Source organism: Bufo bufo, chromosome 4, assembly GCF_905171765.1.
Source record: "Bufo bufo chromosome 4, aBufBuf1.1, whole genome shotgun sequence".
In the NCBI taxonomy this organism is placed as follows: Eukaryota; Metazoa; Chordata; class Amphibia; order Anura; family Bufonidae; genus Bufo; species Bufo bufo.
The window spans coordinates 354554325-354574589 of record NC_053392.1 but is presented as its reverse complement, the minus strand read 5'-3'; positions in this window follow the sequence as shown (position 1 = coordinate 354574589).

Here is a 20265-nt window from a genome sequence, read left to right as displayed (position 1 = left end):
GACGTGTGTCTGGTCCGGACCTGTGTGTGGGTGATTTGGTGTGGTTGTCCACTAGGAATATCAAGTTGAGAATGCCATCTTGGAAACTGGGTCCAAGATTTGTTGGTCCATATAAGATTTCTGCTGTGATCAATCCTGTGGCATTTCGACTTGATCTGCCGCAGACTTGGAGGATCCACGATGTCTTCCACAAGTCTTTACTAAAAAAATATGTTAAACCGGTGGTACCATCGCCATTGCCTCCTCCTCCTGTTCTGGTCGAGGGAAACTTGGAGTTTGAGATCTCCAGGATTCTCGACTCAAGAGTTCTGCGGGGTTCCCTCCAGTACCTGGTTCACTGGAGGGGATACGGTCCTGAGGAGAGGATGTGGGTTCCGGCGTCAGATGTCAACGCCAGCCGTCTGGTGAGGGCCTTTCATAGGTCCCATCCGGATAAGGTTGGTCCAGGGTGTCCGGAGGTCACCCGTAGAAGGGGGGGTACTGTCATGCCCCACTCTGACGATGTGCGGAGGTCAGCCAGGATTGCAGCACGAGTCTAGTATTTGTTTTGATGCTGTGCTGGATCCGCCCCTCATCAGGTGCACTGGGTGGAGTCATTAGTTTAAATAGTCTCCAGCCAAGGTGCTCTGAGCGGATTATACTCTTCATTGTGGTCTTGGAAGGAAGGTTGGCTGTTTGTTCCTGCTTTCAGCAGATAAGTGTATTTTCTTGTTTGGTTGCTTATGTCATCTTACCCATCCAGGTTCTGTGCGAGCTGGCAGCTCCTTTCTCCCCACTTCACCATCTCAGGGAGTTCAGGGTTCTGTTAGCATAGGCTGGTGGACACAGCAAATCTACCATAAAGATTTGGTCTGTGGGCTGAGCATTGTAGGGAAAGAGGTCAGGGATAAATTAGGAGGTGACCCTTCCCCCGTCCAGAGCCTGGTTGGTGTTTTATCTAACTGTGCATGTCCGCCGTGACACTATGGCTTCAAAAATAGATTTTCTTAGCGGAATATAATTGAGGGAGAAGAGGTCGTGTATGTCAGAGCTGAGTTTAACCCCTAAATATGTAATAGTAGGTGAGGACCAATTAAAGGGTGAGTCCACCATCAACTGGTTTTTTGTAGATTGAGGTACCCCCATACAAAGGACTAGGGATTTGCCTGCATTAATTTTAAAATCTGATGCTAAACTGAAGCTATTCAAGTGGGTTTGGATTCGTGGTAGGGAAGTTTTAGGATTAGTCGTCATCATGAGAACATCATCAGCGAATGCTGCTACTTTCTGCTCCCTGCCTCCCAAACATAGACCTGAAATCTCCTCATCTCGTCTTATATTAGCAAGAAGAGGTTCTAGTGCCAATATAAATAGAAGGGGTGAGAGAGGGCAACCTTGTCTTGTCCCATTGCTTATCACAAAAGGGGCAGATAAACTTCCATTAACTTGTACTCTTGCTGACGCCTGTTCATACATGGCAAAAGTTGCCTGTATAAAGGGATCAGGAAGGCCGAATCTCCGAAGAGTAAGCTTTAGATATTGCCAATTCACTCTATCGAACGCTTTCTCCGCGTCAGTACTAAGGAGAAGTAGCGGGGAGAAAGTCTCTTGGCATGGCAGATGACGTTAATTACTCTAGAAGTGTTATCTTTACCTTCTCTTGCGCGAATAAAGCCAACCTGGTCCCCATGTATGAGGAGGGGGAGAAAAGCAGCTAGTCTGTTTGCTAACATTTTGGCAAGGAGTTTGAGATCTATGTTTAGGAGGGATATGGGTCTGTAGTTGGAGCATTGTTTGGGGTCTTTCCCTTCTTTTGGAATAAGGGTAATGTGCGCCATGGTCATGTCTCTAGAAAGTGGGCATCCTAACAGTGACTGGTTACAGACCTTCAATAAATGGGGGAGAAGGATTTTCTGGAATGTTTTGTAATATGTAAGTGGGAGACCATCTGGACCTGGGCTCTTACCTGTTGGCATCTGTAGCATTGCGTTTTTAAGTTCTATGATGGAAAAGGGGGCTTCTAATTTTAATTTCTGGTCTGGGAAGAGATAGGGCACTTTGGATGAGTCTAGGAAGCATCCTATAATGGATGTTCTCTTGTCTGTGGGTTCAGAAGGGGAAAGGTTGTAGAGGTTGTTATAGAAGTCCCGGAATTGCGCAGCAATCTGGGAAATAGAGAAGATCGATTTACCACCTAGTGAAGTAAGTTGATGAACATAGTTAGAAGACCTCCTTCCCTTGATCCTGCTCATCAGAAATTTTGTGGCCTTATCTCCATGAGCAAAGAACTTATGCTGCATGCTCATAAAATATTTAGCTGCTTTAGATGAAAGAAGAGATTTGAGTTTCGCTCTATATTCAGAAAGTTCTTTTAATTGGGAGTTTAAGAGGGAAGATTTGTGGCAAGACTCGAGGCTCTGTATTTTTTTGAGGACCTCATCCATAATTTTCTCTTGCGACTTCTTTTTGAAGGACCCCATATGAATAAAATGACCCCTAATAACAGGTTTATGGGCGTCCCACAAGGTATTAATGGAAATATCTGAGCTTTCTTTCAGTGAAAAATAATCTGTTAAATGTTTGGAAGCTTGGTCTATCAATTCTTGGGTACCTAAAAGGGTGTAACAATCCTACAGGCTCACCTGAGTCAGAGGACCGCTGGCTGGAGGTAGGAGTGGAGCCCAGTGGCAAGGACCGCAGGCAGGTAGTAGGTAGGGACAAGCAGAAGAGTAGTCGGCAGGCAGGCGGTGGGTCAGGGCAGGCGGCAGTAAGCGTGGTCAGATAATCCGGATGGCAACGGTGGTAGCAGTTCAGTAGGTAGGGACAAGCAGAAGAGTAGTCGGTAGGCAATTCCTGGTCAGCAGTGGACTTTCAGTAATAGCAGGAGCAGCAGATGAGGAGAAGCTTGATCAAGGCTCAGAAGCTCAATAATCAGCAAGCTAGAGTGCAAGGGGCTGGACTTATATAGGGAAGTACCAGGTGTGGGGAATCAAGGGTGATGAGCAAGGCTTGGCAAGACTGAGGTTACATAATAGGTTTCAGGGAGTAATGTCCAGAGAGGACGGTAGCCTAGTAAGCACGGCTACCGCCTGGGATGTGGCTGGTCATGGGTTCGAATCCCGACAGTACTCCCCCCCTTCCAAGGTGACCTCCGGGCACCGCAGGGGCAGGCTTACCGGGGTGCCGTTGGTGGAACTCTTTTACCAGTCTGGGGGCGTGGACATTTTCTTCTGGCTCCCAGGAGTTATCCTCGGGAGGGTAACCCTCCCACCCAATTAGGTATTGTAGTCTTCCACGGTGGATCCTGGAGTCGAGGATCTTTGCGACAACGTATTCTTCTTCACCCTGTACCCTCACGGGTGGTGGAGGGGGCGAGTGGCGGCCTGTGAAGGTGTTCTCCACGTATGGCTTGAGGAGTGAGCAATGGAAGACAGGGTGCACCCTAATGGAGTCCGGAAGGTCGAGCCGGAACTTGACCTCGTTGATTTGTGCGGTGATCCGAAATGGACCCATGTATCTTTGGGCCAACTTTTTGGAGGGGACCTTCAATCTGAGGTTCCTGGTGGACAGCCACACCTTGTCTCCCACATGGAAGCCCGGGGTGGGTTTGCGACGTCTGTCTGCTCCCTGTTTAAAACGCCTCTGGGCGAGCTGGAGGTTTTCTATAATGTTCTTTTGTGCCTCCTGTAGGGTTGTTAGGCGTTCGGCCACTGCTGGGAGAGTGGAGGCGACGGGCAGGTGGGGAATGAACACCGGGTGCGAGCCTGTGTTAGCAAAGAAGGGGCTGTGCTTGGTTGAGCTATGCTCAGCATTGTTGTAGGCGAACTCGGCCGTGGGGAGATGGTCAAGCCAGTCATCCTGCAGGTGGGAGCTGAAACAGCGTAGGTACTGCTCTAGGGTCTGATTAGTTCTCTCAGTCTGCCCGTTTGACTGAGGGTGGAAAGCGGAGGATAGGTTCACTTTAACCCCGAGCGCCAGGCAGAAGTTCTTCCAGAACTTTGAGGCAAATTGTACGCCTCGGTCGGAGACCACGTCGTCCGGGATCCCATGCAGCCTGAAGACCTCTCTGAGAATTAGATCGGCCGTCTGTTTGGCGGTGGGTATGCCTTTGTAGGGGATGAAATGGGCCATCTTGGTGAGACGGTCGACCACGACCAGGATAGTGTTCATCCCTTTTGAAGGAGGAAGGTCTACCACAAAGTCCATGGAGATCGAGCCCCAGGGGCGGGAGGGAATAGGGAGGGGTTGTAACAGACCCACGGGGGAGGAACGAGGAGTCTTATTGCGGGCACAGACCGCGCACGAGGAGATGTACCTCTTGATGTCCTCCTTGTATGTTGGCCACCAGAAGGAGCGGGAGAGAAGCTCCTGGGTCTTTCTTGTGCCAAAATGGCCGGCCAGCTGGGAGTCATGGTTGAGTTTGAGCACTTCGAGCCGTGCGATTTCTGGTACATATAGTTGTAGGTTCTGATGAAACCAATGACCGTTCTTAAACGTAAGGCTGACATTCCCTGTGGGGTGGGCGAGGAAGGGGTCATTTTCGTATCCTTCTTTGATTGTGCCCAGGAGTTCTTTAGAGTAGGTGGCCCCTACGACCCTTCTCTCGGGTAAGATGTTATTTTGGCCCTTGTTACTCTGTGAGGGCTCGGAAAACATTCTGGAGAGGGCGTCAGCCTTGCCGTTTTTTGATCCTGGGCGATAGGTGATGAGATAGTTGAAGCGGGAAAAGAATAGGCTCCATCTGGCCTGTCTGGCTGAGAGTCTCTTAGCGCTGCGGATGAACTCGAGGTTCTTGTGGTCAGTTAGTACGATTATGGGGTTGGTGGCTCCCTCCAGCAGGTGTCTCCACTCGGAGAAGGCATCCTTGATCGCCAGTAGTTCTTTGTTCCCGATGTCATAGTTCTTCTCGGAGGGGGACATCTGGCGGGAGAAATATGCGCACGGGTGTAATAGCATCCTCTCCCCTGTCCGTTGTGACAAAACTGCCCCCACCGCAGAGTCTGATGCATCCACTTCGACTGTAAATGGGAGCTCGGGGTTCGGGTGGATTAGGATTGGGGCAGAAGTGAAAAGGAGTTTCAACTTGGTGAAGGCCTCCTGGGCCTCGGGTGTCCAGGAGAAGGGGACTGCCTTCTTGGTGAGTTGGGTGATTGGTGCTATGACCTTGGAGAAGTTCCGGATAAACTTCCGATAGAAGTTGGCGAAGCCAATGAATCTTTGTATCTCCTTCTCGTTTTTCGGAACGGGCCAGTTCATCACAGCTTGGACCTTCCCCGGGTCCATACTTAGGCCCTCTGGGGAGATGATGTATCCGAGGAACTGAGTGGTGGTTCGCTCAAACTCGCATTTCTCTAGCTTGATATAGAGAGAGTTCTGTCTGAGTCTCTGCAGTACCCTGCGGACGTGTTCGCGGTGCTGCTCGAGGTCTTCAGAGAAGATCAAGATGTCGTCCAGGTAAACGACTACAAACAGATCCAGCATGTCCCTGAGGACGTCGTTAATGAAGTGCTGGAAGGTGGCGGGAGCATTGCAGAGTCCGAAAGGCATGACCAGGTACTCGAAATGACCATAACGTGTCCGGAAGGCAGTCTTCCATTCGTCCCCAGGGCGGATTCGGACGAGGTTGTAGGCCCCTCGAAGGTCGAGTTTGGTGAAGATCTTCGCTTCCCGGAGTCTCTCAAGGAGTTCGGAAATCAGTGGGAGTGGGTACCGGTTTTTTACGGTTATGTCATTAAGCTTTCTGTAGTCTATGCAGGGACGCAGGGAGGAGTCTTTTTTCTCTACGAAGAAAAAGGGGGCTCCCGCGGGGGAGGTGGAGGGCCGGATGAACCCCTTTCTCAGGTCCTCGTCCAGGTACTCTTTCAGAGCCTTGAGTTCAGGCTCTGAGAGGGAGTAGATACTGCCAAAGGGTATTTCGGCCCCGGGCAACAGTTCTATAGGGCAGTCGTAGGGTCGGTGTGGTGGCAGCTTGTCTGCGTTTTTCTTGTCGCAGACATCCTGGAACTTGCGGTATTGAGGGGGTAGCAGATCCTTGACGGATAGTTTTGAGATGGTGGTGTCTTCGGGTGGAAGGACGGGTTTGTGGGAGCAATTTAGCGTGCAGAACTCGGATGGGAATCGTATGCAGCGGGTTTCCCAGTCCACCGAGGGGTTGTGGGTGGCCAACCATGGGATGCCCAAGATCACTGGGAACTTCGGGGAGGCGATCAGAGAGAAGTGGATCTTTTCACAGTGATCTGGTTCTATGAGGAGTTGTAGTTCGGTGGTCTCGTGAGTGGCCGGCCCCGAGGAGAGTGGGGATCCTTCGACGGTTTCCAGGTCAACGGGGGCTGCCTTGATTGTCAGTGGAATGTTCTTTTCGCGGGCGAAGGTTAGGTCCATGAAGTTGCCTCCCGCCCCGGAGTCTAACATCGCTGAACAGGGGAGTTGTCGCCCCTCAATGTCGATGAGGATGGGGACGATGAAGTGGGATCCATGAGCCGCCGTGTTGTTATTTTCAGGGGCTGCTGGCGGGGTTGGAGTCTGTGGTTGCTCCTTTAGCTCCGTGACGGCAATAGTCTTTCGGATCTTATGAGGACATTTGATGTCAAAATGACCCGGCTCCCCACAGTAGAGGCAGAGGTTTTCGGCCAGCCTTCTCTCCTTCTCAGCTGTGGATAGAGACCTACGTAGAGCGTCGACCTGCATAGGTTCAGTTACTGACTGGGGGTCGCGCTGGGTGGTGGAAGAGAAGGAGTAAGTGGGTCTGTGGTCCGAGGACCAGAGTCTTTCTTTCTTCCTCTCGGAGAGTCTTTGATCTACCCGGATGCATAACTGAATGAAGTCATCCAGATCGTCCGGGGCCTCAACTCTGGCGAGTTCGTCCTTTATTAATTCTGACAGGCCTCGCCGGAATTAGCTTCTCTGTGCCGCTGGGTTCCAGGTGGTGTCCGTGACCCAACGGCGAAACTCGGCGGTGTATTCGGCGACGGAGCGTCTCCCTTGCCGCAGACCATGTAGTCGCGCCTCGGCTGTCGCACAGCGGTTGGGGTCATCGAAGACTTGGCTCATGGCGGTGATGAAGTTGTTTAGGTTGTCCAGGAGCTGACTGTTAGTCTCCACGTATGGTGATGCCCATGCTAATGCTTCATCCGTCAGGAGATTGACCACGAATAGCACCTTCTTTTTCTCGTTGGTGAAGGGGGCCGGGTACATCTGAAAATAGATGCGGCATTGGTTTAGAAACCCCCGATACTGGCGTCTGTTGCCGCTGAATCTTGATGGGAGTGGCATGCGGGTGTCTGTGGGTGCGCCGCGGACGTCCAGGAGTTGCCTCTGTAGTTCAATAATCTCCCTCTGTTGGCTTTGGACTACGCCTTGGAGCTGGGCAAATTTCTCCTGATATGTAGTACCAAATTCTTGAAGTTCGGAGACCTGCTTACGCAGAGTGGCCATTGCGGACTCCATAGTGGGGCTGATTATTCTGTAACAATCCTACAGGCTCACCTGAGTCAGAGGACCGCTGGCTGGAGGTAGGAGTGGAGCCCAGTGGCAAGGACCGCAGGCAGGTAGTAGGTAGGGACAAGCAGAAGAGTAGTCGGCAGGCAGGCGGTGGGTCAGGGCAGGCAGCAGTAAGCGTGGTCAGATAATCCGGATGGCAACGGTGGTAGCAGTTCAGTAGGTAGGGACAAGCAGAAGAGTAGTCGGCAGGCAGGCGGTGGGTCAGGGCAGGCGGCAGTAAGCGTGGTCAGACAATCCGGATGGCAACGGTGGTAGCAGTTCAGTAGGTAGGGACAAGCAGAAGAGTAGTCGGTAGGCAATTCCTGGTCAGCAGTGGACTTTCAGTAATAGCAGGAGCAGCAGATGAGGAGAAGCTTGATCAAGGCTCAGAAGCTCAATAATCAGCAAGCTAGAGTGCAAGGGGCTGGACTTATATAGGGAAGTACCAGGTGTGGGGAATCAAGGGTGATGAGCAAGGCTTGGCAAGACTGAGGTTACATAATAGGTTTCAGGGAGTAATGTCCAGAGAGGACGGTAGCCTAGTAAGCAGGGCTACCGCCTGGGATGTGGCTGGTCATGGGTTCGAATCCCGACAAAGGGTCTTGTTTAAGCGCCAATTAAAACATGTAGGGTTTTTAGAAGGAGCCAGTATTGTAACAAATATAGGAGAGTGGTCTGATAAGTGGATAGAGCCTATTGATGCAGTGCTACAAAGGTGAAGATATTCTTTAGAGATGAACAAGTAGTCCAGCCGGTGGTATGTGCCGTGAGCTGAAGAATAGAAGGAGTAGTCTAGAGTATTAGGGTGAAGGGAGCGCCAGGAATCAACCAGGTGAAGATCCCATATGTTTTTCCTGATGAATTTGAGGGATTTGCCAGAATGGGATGATCTATGTGAAGATATATCAAGTTGAGGGAATAGGGCCACATTTAAGTCTCCTCCCATTATCACGATTCCTTCTTTGAAAGGGTTGACAATTGGGACTAGATTAGCTATCCACTGGGGTTGATTGGAGTTAGGACCGTATATGTTAATGAAAGTATATATTTGCTGGCCAATGGAGCCCTTGATCAGCAAATACCTTCCATCTGGGTCCAGCACCTGGTCTGTGAGTTTAAATAGGATCTTTCTGTGGAAGCCTATGCTAATGCCACATGAAGCAGAGGAGTTGCCCCCACAATGATACCAGTCAGAATAGTAGGAAAACTGCATGTTGGGGTAGCGGTTGAACCGATAATGTGTCTCTTGGAGGAACACCACGTCAGCCTTGGCTTTCCTTAAAATGGCAAAAACTTGACTCCTTTTAGAAGGGGAGTGAAAGCCCTTGACATTATAGGAAGCAATATGTAATTCAGCCATACTGTGAGGTGTGAGTGTAAATACCTCTACGCTGATGATGTCTCCTCCAAGAGAGTGAAAGGATGTCAAACGTTCTCATCTCTAGGTATACAGTTAGTATCAGAATGCAGCAATGTTCTCGTATAGTGGATAGTCGTGTCTCGTACCTTGGAAAAGAAACAGGGTAAGAATATGGAATGGAACAAAACAAGGAAAAACAGAACTAAGCATATATATACATGCTACATACATAAGGGGGAAATGTGGTCTTGTGACCGAGATAGAGGTCATATAGCACCTCAGCTAGGGCCAATAAGTTGTCATAAGGGGAGAATCTACCTGAACAATTAGATAGGAATATATATTTGAGCAGCGTTGCTAATTATAGCAAATTAGTAAACAAACATTACGGGACCTTCTCAGGAGAAAACAAGACAAAAGAAAGCAATATAAAGTCCCAAACATATTGAAAGGTATTACTGACACTTGAGCTAATGGTCTTGGGAGAGGCTTCTTGGTGTAAACTGTAATCCTCTTTTCCTGGCTTTGGAGGTCTTCGGGGTACGTGGGATCTCAAAAGGAACTATTTTAGGCAGTTCTGGAAGATCTCTTAGGTCTTGATAAAGCTCCCAGTTCTCAATTGGTAGGGGATCGATGTTTAGGATGTCGTAAGTAGCATACAGGTCAGTGAAGGATGTGATGAATACTTTTTTCCCAGAGAAGGAGAATGACAGCCCGAATGGATAGGACCATCGATAAAGGACTTTATTAGACCGGAGCCAATCAGTCAGAGGCTTCAGAGCACGGCGTTTCTTCAAAGTAGAAGGGGCCAAGTCTTGGTAGATTTCAAGTTTAAAGTCCTCATAAGATAAATCTGAGCTGTTGCGAGCTGCCTCTAAGATGGCGGACTTGACCGGAAAATTCAGAAACTTACAGATGATGTCTCTGGGTGGATCCGAGGGCTTGGGTTTCGGACGGAGGGCCCTATGCGCCCGTTCTATAATCACTTCTTGATGAAAATCAGGGCCCAGCAGTGAGCGACAGATATTGAGGACAGTCGACGGGATGTCTCCAGGCAATATCGCTTCCGGAATCCCGCGGATCCTTAAGTTGTTGCGGCGCCCTCTGTTTTCTTGATCTTCGATCATATTGTGAAGCCCATTCAGGTAAGGCTACTTTCACACTAGCGTTCGGGTGTCCGCTCGTGCGCTCCGTTTGAAGGGGCTCACGAGCGGCCCTGAACGCATCCGTCTGGCCCCAATGCATTCTCAGTGGAGGCGGATCCACTGAGAATGCATCCGCCTGCCAGCGCTCAGCCTCCGCTCCGCTCAGTGAGCGGACACCTGAACGCTGCTTGCAGCGTTCGGGTGTCCGCCTGGCCGTGCGGAGGCGAGCGGATCCGTCCAGACTTACAATGTAAGTCAATGGGGACGGATCCGCTTGAAGATGACACCATATGGCTCAATCTTCAAGCGGATCCGTTCCCCATTGACTTAAAATGTAAAGTCTGAACGGATCCGCTCAGACAACTTTCACACTTTTTTAAGTTTTAATGCAGACGCATCCGTTCTGAACGGATGCGAACGTCTGCATTATCGGAGCGGATCCGTCTGATGAAACATCAGACGGATCCGCTCCGAACGCTAGTGTGAAAGTAGCCTTAGTAGAGCATCGACTTAGGGCATCTGTCATTTCGGCTTGGTGGTTTAGTGACGCTGATTGGTGTGACTCCAAAGTTTCCACCCGATCACCGATGTGCTTAACTTCTTGCCTGAACGCAGAAATTTCAGTAAGAATGGGTTCCATAACCCTACTCAGAGCTCGATCCAGGTATTTTCTGGTGAGGGGAAGATCAGTACTGACCTGCGAGCCCTCCGTTTCACTTTCCTCCTCCGAGAGAGCCGGAGCACGCTTCTGCGCTTTTAGTTGTGGTGTCGGCGCCATTTTGGCTTCTCTCTGTGCAACCGTTGCAGCTGCCTTTTTAAGGAATTTCTCCATATCACCAGGAGGAATTTGGTTTTTAGAGGTGGTGGACTGCTCCCCTTGCTTTGGGTTACCAATTTTGACCATTCTCACCCGAGATTGCTACTGGTAGCTGGTGCTATAGGCTAACCTCTTAGGAGAGCTGTGAACTATGCAGCCATCTCCGTCCGGCGCTAGCTCCGCCCCCCCTGAATCCTTCTGTTATTGATTATACTTTTTACTCAGCTTCAGGTCACTCATATAGTAGGATCAACTATATATTCGTACCCAAAGCCTTCCTACACAAATCCTCAAATTGGAAATATTACCATTTCTGACCACTCACCGGTTTTCTGCACCTTTCATCTACAGCCTGGATCTGGTAGGCCCTCCAACTGGAGACTTAATGAGTCCATATTGAGCGACAATAGTCATATAACTTATTTTACACCCCTCCTAGAACAATACTTCATGACTAATGACTCCCCGGACATCTCCCCACATACTTTATGGGATGCCCACAAAGCATTTATCCAAGGTCATTTTATAAGTAAATGCTCAGACCTAAAAAACTAGCAGACAAACAACTCTCCTCCCTATTAGATCGCATACACACCTTAGAAACGCTACATAAACAATCCCTTGATCCTCAACAGCTCTCTGATCTTTCAGCACTTAGATCTGAGCTCAAAAACTTACTAAACAAAAAAACTGCCAAGTACTACATATCTTCCCAACATAAATTTTATGCTCACGGCAATAAAGCCTCGAGATTTATGATGAACCGTATCAAAAGAAGAAAAAACTCCAGATACGTAACCTCAATCAAATCAGTCCAAGGTCAACAACTTTTTTCTCCTGAGGCCATTGCGGAACAATTCCGCCTCTTCTACAATGACCTCTACAATTTACCCCCCCCTAATATATCCCAACCTAACATAGATACACACTCGCGTCCCAAATCCTTTTTAGAAACCCTAACACTACCCACCTTGGCCCCTTCTCAAAGAGAAGACCTCTCCAAACCTTTCACCATGGAAGAACTTACCGCAGCCCTCAAAAGTTCCCCAAAAGGTAAATGTCCAGGCCCTGACGGACTCTCAACTATCTACTACTCTACCTTTCAAACCACATTAGCTCCCTATTTACTACGAGTATGTAATCAGGCCTTACAAAATTGCCCCCTTTCCCTAGACATGACGAAGGCAGTGATTACAATAATACCAAAAGAGGGAAAAGACCCCACCCAGTGTGTCAATTATAGGCCCATTTCACTCCTAAATATTGATTTAAAACTTTTAGCAAAGATGCTTGCATCTAGAATTCAATCTATTCTCCCTGACTTGATTCACCCTGATCAAGTGGGATTCGTGAAGGGTAGAGAAGGAAAAGATAATACTGCTAAAATCCTTGACGCCTTATATTATGCCTCAAATAAGAAATTGCCTTTGGTTCTTCTAGGCACCGACGCGGAAAAAGCTTTTGATCGCATTGACTGGTCCTACATTGAACACACCCTACTCAAATGTAATTTTCCCGCCCCATATATACATGCTATTTTCGCTATGTACAGCAATGCCTCCGCCTCAGTCCTAGTAAACAACCACTTATCCTCCAATTTTATGATTAAAAATGGAACCCGCCAAGGTTGCCACCTCTCCCTGCGCATTTTCGTCTTGGTCATGGAAACCCTTATGCAAGCACTTAGACAGGAAAACTCCATTGAAGGTCTAAATATTGGGTCCCAAGAAATTTAATTAGCCGCATTTGCTGATGATCTCCTAATTCTCACCACTAACCCCATTACCTCCATGCCCAAGATGCTCCTATTGTTAAACAATTTTAGCACAGTTTCCAACTTCAAAATTAACCCTCACAAATCACAAATCCTACATATTGGCCTAACCCCTTTCACCATCAAAACTCTCCAATCAAATTCCCCATTTAATTGGACCGTCTTATAACTTATTTGGGAATCAAAATAAATGCTCACCTCCCTGATCTCTTCCAATTGAATTATGTTCCCCTTTTACAATCCATCACCGCTCAATTTGACTCATTAGAAGGACATTATCTTTCCTGGTTTGGCAGGAAAAATATAGTGATGTCATTAGTCATCCCTAGGCTTACTTACCTCCTCCAGGTTTTACCCATCACAATTCCCTGCTCCTTTTTTAGAAAACTAAACAAACTTATACGTCTGTTCTTGTGGCAGGGGAAAAGGTCTAGAATTTCACTTTCCATTCTTATCAAACCTAAACACAGAGGAGGAATTGGTTTACCAGACCCCGGGCTATATATGAAGGCCATCCATCTCTGTAGAGCTATTCACTGGATCCGTTCCCCCCCTCACAAAATCTGGCTCCATATTGAAAACGCTAATTTCTATTTTTCCCTCAAATCCCTTCTGTTATCTGACAAACCCCTTACATTACTTCCTCTAATGTCCAACCCCTTAATTCGCTCCACCATTAAAGTATGGAAATGGTTCACTTTCAACCATAAAGATCTACTCCCTTTATCTCCCCTCCTTAAAATCAGAGATCTTTTTTCCTTAGCCCCTCTGGAGATTAGATCCTCAACCCCCTCACAACTTAAAACATCGTCTACCCTTATAGCAGACCTCCTTGAGAGAGAGGGTTGTGTCCCTTCTGAGCTCGAATTAGCTTCTTCACTAAACATCCCGCCCTCTAGTTTCCTTACTCGCACATACCAAGAATATACCCAAGACTTACTCCCTTAATTGGTTTATGAACTTATTATCCACTACCCATTACCCCTCTAAACTGATCTAATTTTATACAAAAAACTAAACACTCCCTCCACAAAGGGTAAACCAGCCTTCATTAGGCCATTGGGAGAAAGACTTGAACAAAAACTTTTCCGACAAAGAACTTAACGCATTGCTTACCATTCCACATAAACTTTCTAGGTGCGTCCGGGTGCAGGAGAACAGATATAAAATTTTGTCTAGATGGTATAAAACACCTGATAAAATATATCTCCTGTATCCCGACGTTCCAGATACATGCTGGAGATGAGGTTCAGAAAAAGGCACATTTATGCACATATGGTGGAGCTGCCCTCCATTGCTGTCATGGTGGAAACAAATCTTCCAAATTAGCAATGATATTTGCAAGTCAAGTTTCTCCTGCACACCTGAAATTGCCCTTCTATCATTAGGTATAACAAAGTCAGATAAACAATCAAAATTATTACCTTTCCTGCTATCTGCAGCCCGCCTTTTGATTCCTACCAAATGGCGCTCTTCGGAAACTCCCTCCATTGAACAATGGAGAAAAAGAGTGGACTAAATATATCGTGTTGAGGAGATTTCCAATTGGGAACTAGGTTCCCAAATTTTTATGTCTACCTGGTTCGCCTGGAAAAAATACTGAAACTTCTCCTGATTAACTACATACCCTAAGATCCTCCCACACCCATCCTGTTCTCTAAAATAAATCCCCCCCTCCTCATTCGTGCTATTTCACATTTGATTCAGGTCGAATGTATTATTAAATAACATCTGAGTTTTAGGAATGTCTTGCTCCTATGCATGATTTAACGCATATCAAAATTAATTTGTACCCTGTTGTCTCATGATATAATGGATACTCACTGTACTGTATTTTCCGTTCTTGTAACCTTTGCTTTATAATATGTAAAAACCAATAAAATTGTTTATTAAAAAATAAATAAATAAATACACCGGGTAGTAATAAAGTGAAAGGAGCTCTAACACATTTTACAAAATTTGATACCCAAACAATAGAACTACGGCTCCATTTATAAGTACAAAAATTCTCTTAATTAAATAAACACAATCACATTGTCATAAAAACAGCAGTAAACAGGTATGTTGTAGTGAGGAAAGACCCGAGAAGGACCGGGGGATCGACACACATGGGCTCACATAAGTTAGTGAAGAGCGTTGCAACAAAGCCAGAAAAAGAAAAGAAAAAGTAACTCTGGATGGTTGAATCCAATGAGAATATAAATAGGCAGTGTTGAAATAAAGACAAGCTCAGAAAAAGTACCCAGTATTGGTGTGCCGGTCCCTCAGTCTCCTTGTCCCAACGCCGTTTCGCCAGCAACCTGGCCGGGGATCCCTGGAAGAAGCCAGGTTGCTGGCGAAACGGCGTTGGGACAAGGAGACTGAGGGACCGGCGCACCAATACTGGGTACTTTTTCTGAGCTTGTCTTTATTTCAACACTGCCTATGTATATCCCATTATGTATTATTATACATAATGGGAGATTTTAACTTCCCAGATATTGACTGGGGTCATAGTTCTGCCTCAACCGCAAAGGGGAGAATATTCCTCAACTTGCTGCAGGACCAGTTTATGGGTCAGATTGTAGAAGCTCCCACTAGGGGCGATGCTCTGTTGGATCTGGTAATTTCTAATGACACAGAGCTTGTTGGTAATGTTACTGTTCGAGAAACACTAAGTAATAGTGACCACAATATAATTATATTCCCCTTAAACTATGAAAAGCAAACTCTGTCTGTCAGAGCAAAGACAACGGATTTCAAAAAGGCTAATTTCCTTGGGTTGAGGGCAGCATTTCAGGGCATAGACTGGGAGCAGCTACTGTCACAAAATAATGCTGAGGATAGCTTAAAGAGCTCTGTTCAGTCATTGCTATGCCCCTGTTTATAATTTTTTAAGATTCTCTAGGTACTGGTACAGTGCCAAGTGATTGGCGCAAGGCAAACGTGGTGCCCATATTCAAAAACTGGATCAAGTTCCTCCACAGGTAATTATAGACCAGTTAGTTTAACTTATGTTGTGGGAAAAATGTTTGAAGGACTCTTAAGGGACTATATACAGTATGTGACTATAAATAATATTATAAGTGATAACCAGCATGAGTTTACCAAGGACAGAAGTTGTCAGACTAACCTGATTTATTTTTATGAGGAGGTGAGTAGTAGCCTGGACAGACGGGGCAGCTGTGGATGCAGTGTTTCTGGATTTTGCAAAGGCTTTTCACACTGGTCCTCATAAACACTTAATAGGTAAAGTAAGGTCTATAGACTTGGAAAGTATAGTTTGAAATTGGATTGAAAACTGGCTGAAGGACCGTGTCCAGAGAGTTGTGGTCAATGATTCGCATTCAGAATGGTCCCAGGTTATAAGTGGTGTACCCCAAGGTTCAGTGCTGGGCCCTTTATTATTTAAGTTATTTATTACTGATATTGAGGAGGGGATTAATAGCACAATATCTATTTTTGAAGATGACACTAAGCTGTGTAGAACTGTACAGTCTATGGAAGATGTCAATAAACTACAAGCTTGTACAAAAAAAGCAAGGATTTAACAAGGTAAAAAAAATCTCATTTTATTAATTATAAATCACATGAGCATTACAGGTGAGACTCAAAAGGGACAGAACATGGAGACTGGGCCACAAAAGGGCTCTGCAATGTGGAAAATCACAATGGGGGATAATGTGACAATATACAGCAGGTAACAGACAATTAACAGAAGCTGTGACTATTGGAGTAGTTGCGGGTGCAATTGCTGTCCCCTAGTGTTGAACAACTACCTAGTTCTTATTCACAGTGTCCAAGCAATGGATGCTGTAGGGTGTAATTGGACAGTGCAATACTACTCATAAAGATGGCATATAACAATAACTGTAAATCACTAGTCCCACCCTAATCCAGAAATCATGTTACCTACCCATGTTGCTGCTGAAAAATGGTGACACGGTTCCCCCACTGCTTCGACCTCAACACGTGTTTTGCCACGTAGGCTTCGTCAGGAGGTACTTCTTTTTTTTTTGTACAAGTTGCAGTAAGTTGGGGAGTGAGGTTCGGTTTTTGGGTTATTGTAGGCTCTAACTAATAAACTACAAGCTGACTTGAACACTCTGAGTGATTGGACACTAACTTGGCAAATGAGGTCCAATATAAACAAATGTAAAGTTATGTATCTTGGTAGTAATAATCTCTGTGCTTCATATGTCCTAGGTGATGTAGTAATGGTATAGTAATTTACAGAGAAGGATTTGGGTGTCCTTGTGGATGGTAGATTAAATTACAGCACACAATGTCAATCAGCTGCTTCTAAGGCCACCAGGATATTGTCATGCATTAAACGAAGCATGGACTCGCGGGGCAGGGATGTAATATTACCACTTTACAAAGCATTGGTGTGGCCACATCTGGAATATGCAGCTCAGTTCTGGGCACCAGTACATAGAAAGGACGCACTGCAGCTGGAAAAAGTACAGAGTAGAGCGACTAAACTGATAAGGGGAATGGAGTGTCTTAGTTATAAAGAAAGATTAAAATAATTGATTTTATTTAATCTTGAGAAGAGACATCTAAGGGGGGACATGATTAAACTATCCAAATATATAAGTGGGTCATACAAAAAATATGGTGAAAAGCTGTTACATGTAAAATGCGCTCAAAAGAAATGGGGGCACTGACTCCGATTGGAGAGGAAAAAGTTCAGTCTCCAGAAGCATCAAAGCTTCTTTACTGTAAGACCTGTGAAGCTGTGGAATAGACTTCCTCAGGACATGGTCACAGCAGGAACAGTAGACAGTTTTAAAAAGGGTTTAGACAAATTCTTAAAAGTAAAAAACATTAATGCTTCTGAAAACATGTAGAAATCTGAGTCTCAATTCCTTTTGAGATATGCATCCCCACCTATCCCTTGGTTGAACTTGATAGACGTATGTATTTTTTCAACTATGTAGGTATGTAACATTACTGACCTTTCTCATGGGGAATATTTCTCCCTCTTCATGCCATAGATGTGCACAATCGGATGCAGATCTTTGCCACTGCTTTTTGGGATGCCACTTGATTAAACAATTTTGGAGAAGGGTTGAATCCATCACCTTTGCTCAACTGGTCTACTTTGTCCCCCTCACACCCTCCTGGACGATTTTTGGTCATTTGGACTCTTGGGTCTATCTGTGAGCTCCAGAGGTGAAAAAGCTATGGTTTATTCTTTGTAGTGTGGCTTGTAAACCTATCATACAAAAATGGCTTCCTCCCCCAGACCCCACCCTTTCGACTGTTTCTACAAAAACTATCTAACCCATTCGGCATGAACTAGGTGGCAACTGCATAACATAAAGAAACAAATGTTTAAAAACTTTTCACTGTGTGGGAACCCATTATTTAAATCCTAATTAAACTGTAGCTCTATATGTGTTTCAAAAACACGAATTGATACCTCACCCAAACAATAGCGAGGGTACCACCAATCTCATAATAGTTTTTCAAAGGCAAGTGAGAGAAGATAGTCCTCCCTCCCAGCTACCAGTTGCCACTGTTCTTTTACCTGGCGGTCTTTATAGAACAGTCCATTCACTTCCTCATTTCTTGCTTTTTTTATTTTTTATTTTTCCTCTTTACTCCAATCATATGTTTTTCCTCTCTCTCTACTCCTGGTATCCAAGCTCATTCATTTCTCTTTACTGTTCTTGACAGATGTTCCATCTCACATCTAGCTTGCTATATACAATGTTATTGAACAACCTACTTTCACTGTTCTCTGGTTTATTTGGAAGTATTATAAAAACATTTTGAAAAAATCAAAATACTTACCTCACTCCTACTGTCTGTGACGCAGGCCACAGGTCCCTATTGGTTTGAATCCCAGCGCGGGCCAATGATGTCATTACACTTCCTTTGAAGGGCATTTTAGGACACCCTATTGTAATTCGCCATTGCCTGAGATCATCTTATACAGAGCCAGTATTGTTACATTTTATATGTATAAAAAAAATAGTGGACTCTTTAATGCCATTAACTCGCTCTCTCGACAGCCACAACAGGAAGGGGTTAACAAGAATACTAGCTAATAGTCAATATAAAAATCAACCCATTGCAAATTCTACATATGATAGCTTTGTTATTCAAGTAGCAATTAATTTCTGGTCAGCCACAATTGCTCTCTGATATATCTCCGCTCCATAATTGTTTTTAACTCTAGAGCAGAATTAACATTTTAACCTGGGTGACTTGTAATTTCTATTTTACACTTGCCCATTGATATAGAAAATGCTGCAATCAATCTAGAATATTGTTATACTACTCATTAAAATGAGGTACTGATGAAGGCAAGGTTTTCTCTTCTTTTCTGTGTTCCGCATGTCTGCTTTCTCTAGTTTTTCAGGTAATGTTTGACATATTTCTTTTGCCTCTGATTATTATTATTGGTACGTGTTAAACAGAGCTTGTGTAGCTTTGTATATTGTTGGCAGAGCAACTTGGCAGTACATCAGATAATGCATGTGTAATTGGTTTAAATTTATCATGGCGGCTCTCATAATAAAGCTCTACCATTTCTCCTCTCCTAAAACCGCTGATACTCAATGCAATGTTGTTCCTTGCATTCAAACCAACACTGCTAATGCAATAGCAGAAGGCAATTTTGGAAAGGACAACATTTAAAAAAAAAAAAAAAAGACTTTGGAAGCCAAATGACAAAATATATTATGATATCAATATGCTGTTCATCAGAAACTACTATGAGGTTTTTCTGACACAGTTTAGCATTCAGCTTTATAGCTGAGTGGATAAGGTCCTTGCCTCTGATGTACAATGTTGGGAGTTCAAGTGACTTTTTAGAAATTAGATTTAAATATACTGGGGAGTCCCAAGCACTGACTCCATATATGGATATATATGGATAGAGCAGGGACTCCTAAGCTGAACTAGAGTCCTGACACCCTCCCCTCTTCAGAGAAGGGGGTGCCTGGGGTTCTCCCATTGACTTCCATTGTGCTCGGTAGAACACCCGAGGATCACAAAATGTTCTACACGAGCACTTTGGTGCTCGCTCAACACTAGTACTCATACACAGACCCAATAAAATCAATGGGTCGGGATTCAGTTCAAATTATATCTGTTTGCTATACGCATCACATTCAGACAGAAAAATCGCTTGTGTGAAAGAGCCCTTTAGAGAGGTTATTTCCAATGATATGTTTTCCACCGATTTGTCAGACTGCTTGTGCTAGATTCTGACAAATGTGAAATATTCTGCAGGTTCTAAGGCAGGTTAACCAGAACAGATTGGAAAGATGGTTTGCACTGTAGGGGTACCTTAGAGTGTTTTGAAATGCAACATGGCGCCTGAAACTTATTCCACTGAAATCTGCCCTCCAAAACTCATATGTCGCTTCTTCCAATCTGAGCCTTGCCGTGAACACAAAGGGATCATTTTTCAAACTGCAGAATCAGGGTATTAAATATTACGGTTTATTTGGTTTTTAACCCTTGAAGTGTTACTGAACAAATGGATTAAAATGAAAAATCTTCAAGCAAGAAAGTGAAATTTTGAAATTACACTTTTATTTTTCTTTAATTTCTGTGGAACAACTAAAGGGTTAAGAAAGTTGGTAAAATTTGAGATTTGAATAATTTAAAGGTTATAGTTTCTAAAATGGGGGGCATTTATGGTGGTTTCTAATTTGTAAGACCCATAAAATTACTTGGTCTGAAATAGACTTTTAAAAAGTTGGTTTTGGAA